The 12,443-nt window shown below is 41.1% G+C and overlaps 1 protein-coding gene and 1 pseudogene across 3 annotated transcripts in view; one reads left to right on the forward strand and one right to left on the reverse strand.

Annotated features, from left to right (window-relative positions):
• Nucleotides 1-12,443, reverse strand: part of PAPPA2 (pappalysin 2) — a 366,677-nt gene that overhangs the window by 241,805 nt on the left and 112,429 nt on the right. The window lies entirely within an intron of this gene.
• LOC143927042 (peptidyl-prolyl cis-trans isomerase FKBP3 pseudogene) lies at nt 9,767-10,444 on the forward strand (annotated as a pseudogene).

Here is a 12,443-nt window from a genome sequence, read left to right on the forward strand (position 1 = left end):
TATAATAATAATTATTATTATTATTATATTTTAGGTAACTAAAATATAAATACTAACTAAAACTAATAAAAGACAAATCTAGTTCTAATGCAAAAGAAGGGCCTTGTTTTAAAATGAGAACCTGCTGGATTTGATAGGGTTAATTTAGTAAAAGATAAGGGACTGTTGGCTTATTGATAAGGTGTTCATTTTGAATACCTAATCATCTGTAAAATTAAAAAAATGTCCATTCTTTTATGCGCATGATTGGATGATTGAAGCTTCACCTTACTTTCTTACAATCAGCAAAGTGACCAATTGAATAAGCACCTTATTGAGTAAACAAAGTGATTATTCACTTTGCAAAGAAATCACATTTTAGTACTTCAACCCCAAGTTAATACAAATGACAATGATGGCTAATTATATGGATCACATATATATATATATATATATATATATATATATGTTTTCCTTATACGTGTAATTGTTAGTGAGAGTCCGCTTCAACATAAACTATACATGTATCTTTATCTAAAGCAGTAGTCTCCAAACTGGAGCCTTTGCTTGCTTCTATCTGGCCCTTGGGGCATTATTATCTCCACTCTCAGCCACAGTGGGTGGGCCATAGTTCCTGCCACTCTATTCCTCCCACTGACATCAATGATGCGGCACTATTCCTCCCACTGATGCCAACAATGGGGCACTATTCCTCTCACTGACACCAGTGATGGAGCACTGTTCTACCCATTGACACAAATAATGGACATTATTCTTCCCACTGACACCAACGATGAGGTACTATTCCCCCCCTAATACCAAAGATGGGGAACTGTTTACACCCACTGACACCGGGTCATTTTCTACTCCCACTGGCCACAGTCTCTGCCCCCCCCCCCCCCCCCAGTTTAAAGGACAGTAAAATGGCCCTTTGTTTAGAACGTTTGTATACCCTAATCTAAAGTGTTGCAGTTTTTCTGAAATTGAATGGTTTTGAGTTATATGGTCAGTTTAGATACAAATGGTACTTGACTCTTAGATTATGGTCAAACAATGCCACCTTGCCCTATTATGTTCAAACACTCTGCTGGTTTAATACATGATAGTCTAATTTATCATATCTCCTATTATGAAGTCAATAAAAGTCTCACCTGTGTTACCATTTGGTAGAGAAGCATTTACCCCAACAATGTAGTAATTGGGCAGAGTGTAATACTCTGCTAAATCCTACCTGAGCAGGTAGATCCTCTGCCTTGGCAAACTGCTACTGAAATGTAGCCACTCAAAATATAGCTTATATAAAAGAAAATGTATTACCAATAGGCATTTTTAATAATCAATATCTCCACTCCTAAATTGTTATAAAAATGTATTGAGTTTTATTCTCTCCCTGTCAGTGCAAAAGTGTCAGTCTGAAAGTAAAGCTGACCATGCCCTGAACGAATTTAGATGCAGCCACAACTAAATAACAGCACACATAGCTATCCCTGAGATTAAGAAGTTCTAAAGGTTGAAGGTTTTTTACCTTCATGTATCCTATGCATGATGGTAAAAAACCTTCTGTGTGCAGCGCCCCCCCCCCCCCCCTGGCCCCCCTAATACTTATCTGAGCTCCCTCCAAACCAGCGATGTTCACCATAGCCTTGACTGGCCTGGGACTCTCCCTCACCATTGGTTGAGACAGCAGCAGTAGCCCATTGGCCCAAAAGTCCTGGATGGCTTAACTCCAATGTAAAAATGCATATAAAAGCAAAGGAAAAGGCCTTCAAAAAATACAAGGTTGAGGAACCATCATCGGCATTCAGACTTTATAAAGAATGCAACAAGAAATGTAAGGATGCAATAAGGATGGCTAAGATATAACAAGAAAGACACATAGCGGAGGAGAGCAAAACAAATCCCAAGAAATTCTTTAAGTATGTAAATAGTAAAAAAGGGAGGACAGACGATATTGGCCCCATAAAGAATGAGGAAGGACATCTGGTTACAATGGATGGGGAGATGGCGAAGGTATTACATTTATTCTTCTCCTTGGTCTTCCCGAGGGAATCGGGGGGCTTCAGTAACCAAAACTGCAGTGTTTATCCTCATGACACATCACAGGAAGCACTTCCATGGTTAACAGAGGACAGTATTAAAATTAGACTTGGGAAACCTAACATTAAAGTGGATGTAAACCCAAAAATGGGTATAAGATTTCCTTATCTATAATGTATCTATATATATATCCATTTGAGCCCAGTCTTGCCACAAAGAGTTAATCCAGCTCTGAGCAATCCTCTTTTATTGTTCACTGATATCACGGCTCCACCCACTGAGCTCCAGACAACAGACCCACCCACAGAATCTGCAGTTTTTCGGGTCTCATAGCAGACAGAGGAGAGACATTTGACAGGTAAAGATACATGCAGGAGGCATGTATATCCTTATAGATAACCCCTATGGCAGTAGTTTAGAAAGGATGACATTGGGTTTACATCCAATTTAATAAATCACCAGGACCAGATGGCTTGCACTCGAGGGTACTTAGGGAACTAAGTCAAGTAATTGCCAGACCATTGTTCCTAATTTTTACTGACAGTCTACTGACTGGAATGGTTCTAGCTGATTAGAGAAAAGCCAATGTAGCACCAATATTTAAAAGGGCCCAAAAATAATTCCCTGGGAATTACAGACCAGTTAGCCTAACATCAATAGTATATAAACTCTTGGAGGGGATGATAAGGGATTATATACAAGATTTTAGTAATGAGAACGGTATCATTAGCAGAAATCAGCATGGATTCATGGAGAACCGTTCTTGCCAAACCAATCTATTAACCTTCTATGAGGAGGTAAGTTCCCATCTAGATGAAGGAAGGCCCGTGGACGTGGTGTATCTGGATTTTGCAAAAGTATTTGACACAGTTCCCCATAAATGTTTACTGTACAAAATAAGGCATGGACCATAGGGTGAGTACATGGATTGAAAACTGGCTACAAGGGTGAGTGGGGCCCCCCCAGGGTTCTGTGCTGAAACCAATCCTATTTAATTTGTTCACAAACGACCTGGAGGATGGGGTAACCAGTTCAATCTCTGTAGTTGTGGGCGATACTAAGCTAAGCAGGGCAATAACTTCTCCGCAGGATTTGGAAACCTTGCAAAAAGATCTGAACAAATTAATGGGGTGGGCAACTACATGGCAAATGAGGTTCAATGTAGAAAAATGTAAAATAATGCATTTGGGTGGCAAAAATATGAATGCAATATATACACTGGGAGAGAACCTCTGGGGGAATCTAAGATGGAAAAGGACCTGAGGGTCCTAGTAGATGATAGGCTCAGCAATGGCATGCAGTGCCAAACTGCTGCTAACAAAGCAAACAGAATATTGGCATGCATTAAAAAGGGGATTAATTCCAGAGATAAAACAAGAATTATCCCGGTCGACAAGACTCTGGTTCAGTCACACCTAGAGTATGCAGTCCAGTTCTGGGTACCAGTCTTCAGGAAGGATGTACTGGAAATGGAACGAGTACAAAGAAGGGCAACAAAGCTAATAAAGGGTCTGGAGGATATTAGTTTTGAGGAAAGGTTGCGAGCACTGAACTTATTCTCTCTGGAGAAGAGACGCTTGAGAGGGGATGCCATTTCAATATACAAATACCATACTGGTGACCCCACAATAGGGATAAAACTTTTTCACAGAATGGAGTTTAACAAGACTTGTGGCCACTCATTAAAATTAGAAGAAAACAGGTTTAACCTTAAACTACGAAGCGGGTTCTTTACTGTAAGAGCGGCCAGGATGTGGAATTCCCTTCCACAAGCGGTGGTCTCAGCGGGGAGCATCGATAGTTTCAAGAAACTATTAGATAAGCACCTGAACGACCACAACATACAGGGATATACAATGTAATACTGAGATATAATCACACACATGGGTTGGACTTGATGGACTTGTGTCTTTTTTCAACCTCACCAACTATGTAACTTTATTTGTTATTTAAAAATAAAAAGAAACTTTAATACCACTTTAATGGCTGCAGAATTATACCAATCTAAAGAAGCAGTTTCTGAAGTCTATATAATTTCTGGAAGGCAGATTTCATTCAGCTCCTTACATGCTGATGAGCTGGTTCAAATCCCATATATGCTTTTCTGGGTGAATGAAATACTAGAAGCTGGTTTCACTTGACCCCAATATTCCTTGGTGTGAATGAATATAAGTTCTTAGTTATGTGCTCTATAACAGTCTCAAAACTTTGCTGCTCTATACAAGAGTTTATCTGGCATTCAACTAGGGTCAGTGGTGTTTCCTCAGGTCCCACTCCACTCTCAAACAGGTTTAAATTTAGGTCAGCAGAGGTCTGCTATAATACCCCGCCCCCCCCCCCCCCCACCAAGTTCCATTGCAAGTTCCCCAGCTTTGCTGTAATCCTCCTGTTGGTGTTTCTGTTGCTGTTAGTTCCTAGGACCTCTTAGCAACCAATCACTTGCTTTCCCCAGCATGTAGATATATTTGGTCTCCAGGTCCCATCCTGCTGCTTCAGTCTTGTTGCAAGTGTAAAGTAAGTATGGACTCTGATGGGGGCCCTTAAGTAAGGGGCAACTCGAATGTGAATTATGATATGAGGAATTCTGATGGAAGAGACTCTGATGAGAAAGGTTAAGGCTGAATTTATTTATGTTTCACCTTTAATAATGGCTCAAGTTTATTTGGAATTTCTTTGATTTGTTTAACTTAAAGTGGACCTTCACCCTCCTACTTTCCTTCCCGCCCATCCTCTGCAGCACTGATATCAGTTTTTTTTTGGCTGTGTATTTACAGGTTTTTTTCTTGCTTCAAAGGCCCAGCATGTCTCCCAGCTTCTGGAGTTCACCTAGGGGAGTGACCCGGTTCCCCCAGTGCCTCCTGGGATGCATGACGTTCAGTCCCAGTTAGTAGGGAGAAGGGGGTGGACCTAGTGGTGCCTGCACCTGGAAGAGCTGGCAGATGTCACAGGCAACATGGTGGTACCAGACCCATGCAACGGCTGCAGAGAGGGTCATCCCAGCAGCTTAACGCTGGATCCGCTGGCTAGGTGAGTATGCTTACTGTGTAGAAGACAGCAAAAGGTAAGCAAGGGAAAAAATGGAGGGGGGGGACCGAAGTTCCTCTTTATGTTCTTTCTCTGTCATTCTGAATCATATCATACAGATTAAAAATAAAATCCCAGTAAAACTTATTCTTTTACATTTTATTGATGCATTTGCCAAATATTTGTAAAACTTACAATGTGGCCCACGTACTGAAAAGTTTTTAAATAACAAAACATGTTATACTTACTTGCTTTGTACAATGGTTTTGCACGGAGCAACCTTAATCCTCCTCTTCTGGTGTCCTCTACTGTCACTCCTGGCTCCTCCTCTCTGCTGAATCCCCCCAAAGCAAGCCACTTGGTCTGGGGACACTCGGGCTTGTTCCCTCCTAAGCCAGCTCTGTTTGTTCACATGGCTCCATCCTGTCCCCCGCTCCCTCCTCACCTGCTATGACTGACAGCAGAGGGAGCCAATGGCTTCTGCCACTGTCTCTGAGCCAATGATTAGAGAAAGAACCGAGAGAGCCACTGCTCTTGTGCACATCGCTGGATTGAGATCAGATTTAGGTAAGTAAAAGGGGGGCTGGAGGGGAGCTGAGCATTGAAGGTTTTCTATCTTAATGCAAAGAACCCTCAGACCTTACAACCACTTGAAATGGGAGGGTGCTTAGGCAGCCTTGGATATAGCATGTTTAACGGGGGACGCAATAACGGCATATCAGCTTATAAAATAGAAAGTTTAACACTGGCAGTTTTTAGCATAGAAAGGGCAATGCCCTATTCCAAGGCTGGCCCCACATTAAAGCTACCTATATTTACAACCTTCTCACTAAAGGGTTGATTTAATAAAAGCAAATAGAATTTGCACTTTTGAAAGTGAAAGTGCATTCTGCAAGTTCAGTTGCTCCAGAGCTTAGTAAATGAGGTGAAACTTCACTTTACAAAGAACAATAAATCACATACAAGAATTTTTTTTTTAAATGCATTTTTGCTTGCACACAGTGCCGGTGCTACCACTAGGCAAACTAGGGAGCTGCCTAGGGCACACTGCTGCCTAGGGGTGCCAGGTCGCTGGTTTCCCTCCGTGTCCGCATGCTCTGCGGGCTGCAGCAGGTAACTAACTCAGTCAGACCAGTAGTGTAATTAGAGGTGCAGCAAAGCACTGGAGCCAGTGCTAGAGGAAGCAGAGCCAATGCTTCCTGTATAGCCTTCTGTCCTATGGGCAGGGTAATGGGGGTGGGGTCAGGGGTGGAGCCAATGGGGCGGCAAAATTAGTTTTAGCCTAGGATGTCAAAAATCCTTGCACCAGCCCTGCTTGCACATGATCGGATGCTAAAAGCCTGCGGAACTTCTCCTTATTTACTAAGCTCTGGAGCATCTGTGCTTGCAGAGTGCAACTGCACTTTGCAAAGTGTAAAGTCTATTTGCGTTTAGTAAATAAACCCCAGAATCTCCACAATGTAAACTTAAATCCTTTATATGCTTACCAATTGCCTTTGCAAACACAGGTAAAACCCTGAAAAAGTAGCGGTTATATAATGAAGTACTGTACATACCCTGGACAGAGAACAGAGCTACATTTACTACATGCTACCTCCAGAAAGCTACAGGAGGGGGCAGATACAAGACCCGCCACCCTGCACAAAGAACGGGAACAGCAGTGACTGGTCTTTAAAGAAAAAGTAAACTCTCTCCTTATGAAGCTGTTGTTTTAAATAAGATAGTATAGCAATGTATTCTAACACATTCCACATTAATAATAACCCCCAACCTTGTGTCTCTTACTGTTTTGCAGTGGTTTTAAAAGTTCTCCTTCCTGGGAAAAGGCAGATCTATTTTAACTGCTGTTTTCTGAGTCCGTCTAGCAATTTACTTCCGCTCTTCCTGCTATTCTGATATATAATCTTGCACATGCACACTGGGGCTCTTAGCCAAGCCTCACTTTCGTTTTGGGATTACCATGACAACCTGTCCCACTGCAGTGTGCCATTGTTTTGATAGGACGACGTGATGTCCCAATGTTTACCCCCTGTGATGTGTAAGGTCACATGGGGTGTTTCAGGAAATGTTTACTGAGACTAATATCGTGGGATCGCAGTATGGTGCCACAAGCGGATATGAAGGATACAACACACATCATTATGGAGTGACAGCACAGAGAGAGTGCCGTTAATAGCTTTAAAGATACGAATGGGCCGGTGACGTCAGCAGAAACAACAATACAGATTACAAGCAAACGGAGCCAGTATGGTGAAATTTACATATCGTGATTTTAATAGTTTGTAGTGAGGATTGCTAAGGGCTAAACTTATGGAGGAGGATTTACAACCACTTTAATACAGATAACTCCTGCAAAGATGCAATTTGCATGCAGGATTTATGCTGGATTGCAGATCTGGGAAGGATTAGACAAAGACTACATATAGCTCTTGTATTTTGACAATATTTTTAGCCCAGATTTCCGCATTAACCCCCCTGGCGGTATTCCCGAGGCTGGCTTGGGGTGGATGTTTTATACCAAAAGCGGTAACCCCGAGCCAGACTCGGGACCACATTGCTGAATCCAGGAAGAGGTTACTTACCTTCTCCCTTGGATCCAGCAATGTCCCCCCACTGTACGAGTGGCTCATCCTCTGCTCGATTCATCACGGAACCAAGCTCCGTGCCCTGCGAGCGCTGCGACACACGGGGGCGGAGATCGGCGCCAAATTCAAAAAGTGAAACACACAGTATACATACAGTATAATGTAATCTTACAGATTACATTGCTGTATGTAATTATTTCACATCCCCTTTGTCCTTGGTGGTCTGCCCAGTGTCCTGCATGCAGTTTTATATTATAAAAACTGTTCTTTATGCCTGGAAACTGGAGATTGTACATAGCAACCAAAACTGTCCCTTTACATCAAAAATGATTTTAGACCAGCTAGAAAACAGCGATAATAAATTGTAATCACTCGCAGAATTGAGCGATAGCGATTTGTGGGGAGATCCGTCATCAAATACTGAAAAGTAATAACAGTGTTAATTATGCAACTGAGCAAATTTCAGTGTTTTTGATTTGATTACATTATTGAATATTTTTTATTATTATTATATTATTATTTGGTATAATTATTTATAGTTATTTATTATATTATAATTTATGATTTCATTTTTCAAACTTTATCATACCCGGGATGTCTGCTAGACTCTGGTTTGGACAGACTTAACAGAGTTATTCCTAAGAATTACAGGACTACAATATAAAACGCCAAATTTTCATGCAAAATAATTGTACCACTTTTAACACCTAAAATCCAAAATAATCATATCGCAAGGGAGGTTAAACTCTTGTTTGCTTACTCATTTGTGCTGCAGACCACTGAAGACTAACTTGACTATTTTAAAAGTTGCCAGTGCCAGTATCCCAGAGTCCACTGTTTCCTAGCAGCAAATATGATTAAAGTCTATGGCGGCGTACACACGGGCGGACTGTCCGCCCAACTAGGTTCGTCAAACAGTTTGACAAACAGTCCGTTCAAAATTTGCATGAACGGACTTGACCACACACGACGAACGAACAGTCCGCTGAAAACTTGCGCGATGACGTGAATGGCACGTACGACGGGACGAGAAATTCGGCGTCCGATACACTGCAATGCAACCTTGCCGTGTAAATTCTTTCTGAGCATGCGCGAGACTTAGTTTGCCGAACAAGCCTACACACGAGCGGACTGTCCGCTCAAACCAAGTTTCAGCGGACAGTCTTACGGAAATTCCGAAAAACTTTGTTCGTCAGACTGTCCGCTGAAACTGTCCGCTGAAGCCCACACACGAGCGGACTGTCCGCTGAAACACTGTTCAGCGGACAAAGTTGGACGAACAGTCCGCCCGTGTGTACGCGGCCTAAGTGCTTCAATAAAACTTGGTAGAGGATCTAACCCTTATCCATGCCATCCACACAGAATTAAAAAGTTTTGTCTTTATATACACTTTAACTGATGATAAAAGTGTTGCAACTCAACTTAGTTTTACCCAGAGGCCTTATTATTATTCAGAACCTGTTGAATAAGCTGAAATTGGCCAGGAAACTGTTGCTGACTTGATTAATCTATTTCTTAGTTCAGATGAGTTAATATATGTGTTAAATTTAATAAATGTGAAAAGTCAGTTAAATATCATCTGTCTGGAAAAAAATAATAAACAGTCAGCATATTTGTAATATATATTAATTTCATGCACGATTGAAGCTCAGTTAAAATGTGTGTGAATTAGCAAATCAAGCTGTTTAGGTTTTCTCTGTTATAAGTTCATCTTTATTTATATGGTAATAAAGCATGTGTTTCACAAAAGGGACCGGAATAAGGCCCAAGGCAGGGAAAGTGAGTAAAGCCTAAGACATAAGGGCATGTCTGGTAGGCAGTATGTGATCTGTCTATCCTTGAAGCAGTTGCCAAGCGGTGCTAATGAAGCAGTGCATCATGTTGGACTTGTGGGGCTTTCGCTGTTACTCTGAGATATTCTTTTCTATTAAAGCAAACCTTTCAGAAAAAAAACATGTATGCAAAACATATTTCTGGGAATCATTCACAAAGCAAACCATAAAAGCTGAAGTGCTCCTGACAAAATGAATGTGTGTGTAGGCGGGATGTGTTACACATTTAAAGTGTAATTCCAGGCACCACATAATTAATCTTAAAAATGCTCCTGGGGGGGCGGTGTTACAAAAAAAAAAGCACATGTCATGGCTGCCACAGCCAGGGAGATGAGCCGAAAGTGGAGCGATGAGCAACTTTACAGCAATGATCTGCCGAAGAAGGATGTGATCGTCTTCCTGCAGCAACATGCCTTAGAGTCTTTCCTGGCAGAACACAAGTTGCTTGAAAATATCAAAAATGTAGCAAAAACAGCCAAGAAGGATCATCTCATCACAGCCTATAACAAACTGTTTAAAACAAAACATTTCAAGGGAACAGACAGTGCTGAAAGTGAGACAAAACAAGTGAAAGATCTTAAAGTGGATGATGGAAAGCCTGCTGAAGCCAAGACAGAAAAGGTGGTTGATGAGGGTCCCCCTGAATACACCAAGTCCATCCTGAAGAAGGGAGACAAGACCAACTTTGCAAAGAAAGGAGACACTGTGCACTGTTAGTACCCTGGGACTTTGAAGGATGGAACAGTTTTTGACAGCAATATACCAACAAGTGCAAAGAAGAAGAAAGGTCCAAGTCCTTGTCCTTTAAAATTGGTGTTGGCAAAGCCATTAGAGGTTGGGATGAAGCTCTTCTCACCATGAGCAAAGGTGAAAAAGCTAAACTTGAAATCAAGTCTGAATGGCCTATGGAAAAAAGGATCAACCTGACGCGACTATCCCACCCAAACCAAGCTGTTTTTGGAAGTAGAACTGGTTGACATTGACTGAAAAATAACAGCTGTGATCTATAACTACCAGAACGTGGACAAATTGAAAAAAAATGCTCCCTCCTTCTCCTAACGCCTATGCTGACTAACCTGTGTAAGAAAGAGCTGTATACTTAAATATTTTTAGGTTGCTCTGGTCTTTTCATATGATTCATCTGCAGGGGACAGGAGCAAGCACTGACAAAGGATGGGCCATTGAATCTTATGGGTGATGTTACGCTTCCAGGCTATTACCAGCTATGGCAATGGCTTCCTGGTAATGACCAGCCATTGTCAGGGTGCTCTCTTTTTCTGTAGCTGGCGCTGGCTGACACAGGGGGGATCACGTGACTGTATTGGAGCTGCATGAAAATGGGTAAGTATACAGCTCTTTCTTACACAGGTTATTCAGAATAGGTATTAGCAGGGGGAGGGAGCATTTTTAAGATTAGTTAGATGGTGCCTGGAGTTCCACTTTAAAGGCCAACCAGCCATGAGGATATTAACGTACTTGCTATAATGTGCACAAACATAACTATATATATCAGACGTGCTCTGTAATCATATATCATTACTGTTCCACAAATGGCAATACTACAAAACAGCCTTATAATTATTTTGTCAAATTTTTATAATAAAATTATTCAATGAAAATATTCCATAAAATAAAAAAAATGTGATGGTCTTTATAGATGTGAAAAACTGAGTGCTTAAATGGCAACCCCCAAAACTACCCTATATTTCTACCTCGTGCTCTTGTGACATCAACTGCACTCACCGGATTCCATTGACCCCTTTACTATACAGTAAGAGAAGTCACTGCGCCTTTACTGGTCACTATGGGACCTATCCCGATCTTGCAAACAAAATCTGGCTTGGATCCTGTCCCCTCCTTGGTATGGTCCCAATCTTTTTCCAGTTGGTTCAGTAGGCAGGTGCTTCTGAAGATGTTGCCTATTGATGAGGAAACGCATTAAGCAGAGGTTCCTGTCTGTATGTGGAATGCATGCCTCGCTACAGGTGGCATCCATCTTGCTTGTTTAATAGTGGACCGATGTTAATATATTTTTGGTGACTTAGTAGCGCTTTTTAATATTTTAATCAATTAAAAAAGGTTTTATACTATAAGAGGATTCCTCTTATAGTATATGATTAAGGACCACATATGGTATATATTGGTATATTTCTGCACATTATAGCAAGCGCTGTTTAGATATAATACCTTACTGTTTTCAATCTCCTATTAGAGACAACAAGTAGCAGCTGCATTTTTTGGAGTGAAATCTTTAATTTACATTATATTTTTATATATTATATTAAACATTATCATATATATTATTAGTTAGTTACGGTGGTGTGGGTGTTTCCTTAGTATAAAGTGCTTGTAAAGGCTGAAGGTTTTCTCTTTCATGCATTCTATGCATGAAGGTAAAAAACCTTCTGTGTGCTACTCTCTCCAAGGCCCCCTAATACTCACCTGAGACCATCTTGATCCAGCGATGTGCATGGGAGCCTTGGCTGCCCCAGGTCTCTCTCTCTTCTTTGGCTGAGACACAGCAGTGGGAGCCAATAAGGAAAGAGCAGGGGCGGAACCGAGCTATGGATCTATGTGTCTTATGGATGCATAGACCAGGGATCAAAAGCAAGCATTCACCAGTGCCACCATAGCTAGCAGCTTGCTATTGGGGGCACTGGTCAAGGGGGAGGAGCCAGGACCAGCAACGGGGGAGGATCCGAGAAGAAGAGGGCTGATCTGTGCAGAACCATTGCACAGGGCACGTAAGTATGACATGTTTGTTATTAAAAAAAAACTAAAAAAACTTTAATATCACTTAAGGTTTTGATATATAGTTATTTTATATTTTCACTTTTATAAACAATTTTATAATTTTTTTACTGCTTATATAAAAACATTTAAAATAGGGTCCATGACTGATTATTAGCAAAGCATTATGGATTTTTTCAAATTAAAGCATATATTATCTTTAACAATATCGGTTTCCTTTCTGACAGTCTGCCTA

This window comes from Lithobates pipiens, unplaced genomic scaffold (genome assembly GCF_037356315.1).
Source record: "Lithobates pipiens isolate NorthernLeopardFrog02 unplaced genomic scaffold, aLitPip1_a1.2 Scaffold_23, whole genome shotgun sequence".
NCBI classification, from domain to species: domain Eukaryota; kingdom Metazoa; phylum Chordata; class Amphibia; order Anura; family Ranidae; genus Lithobates; species Lithobates pipiens.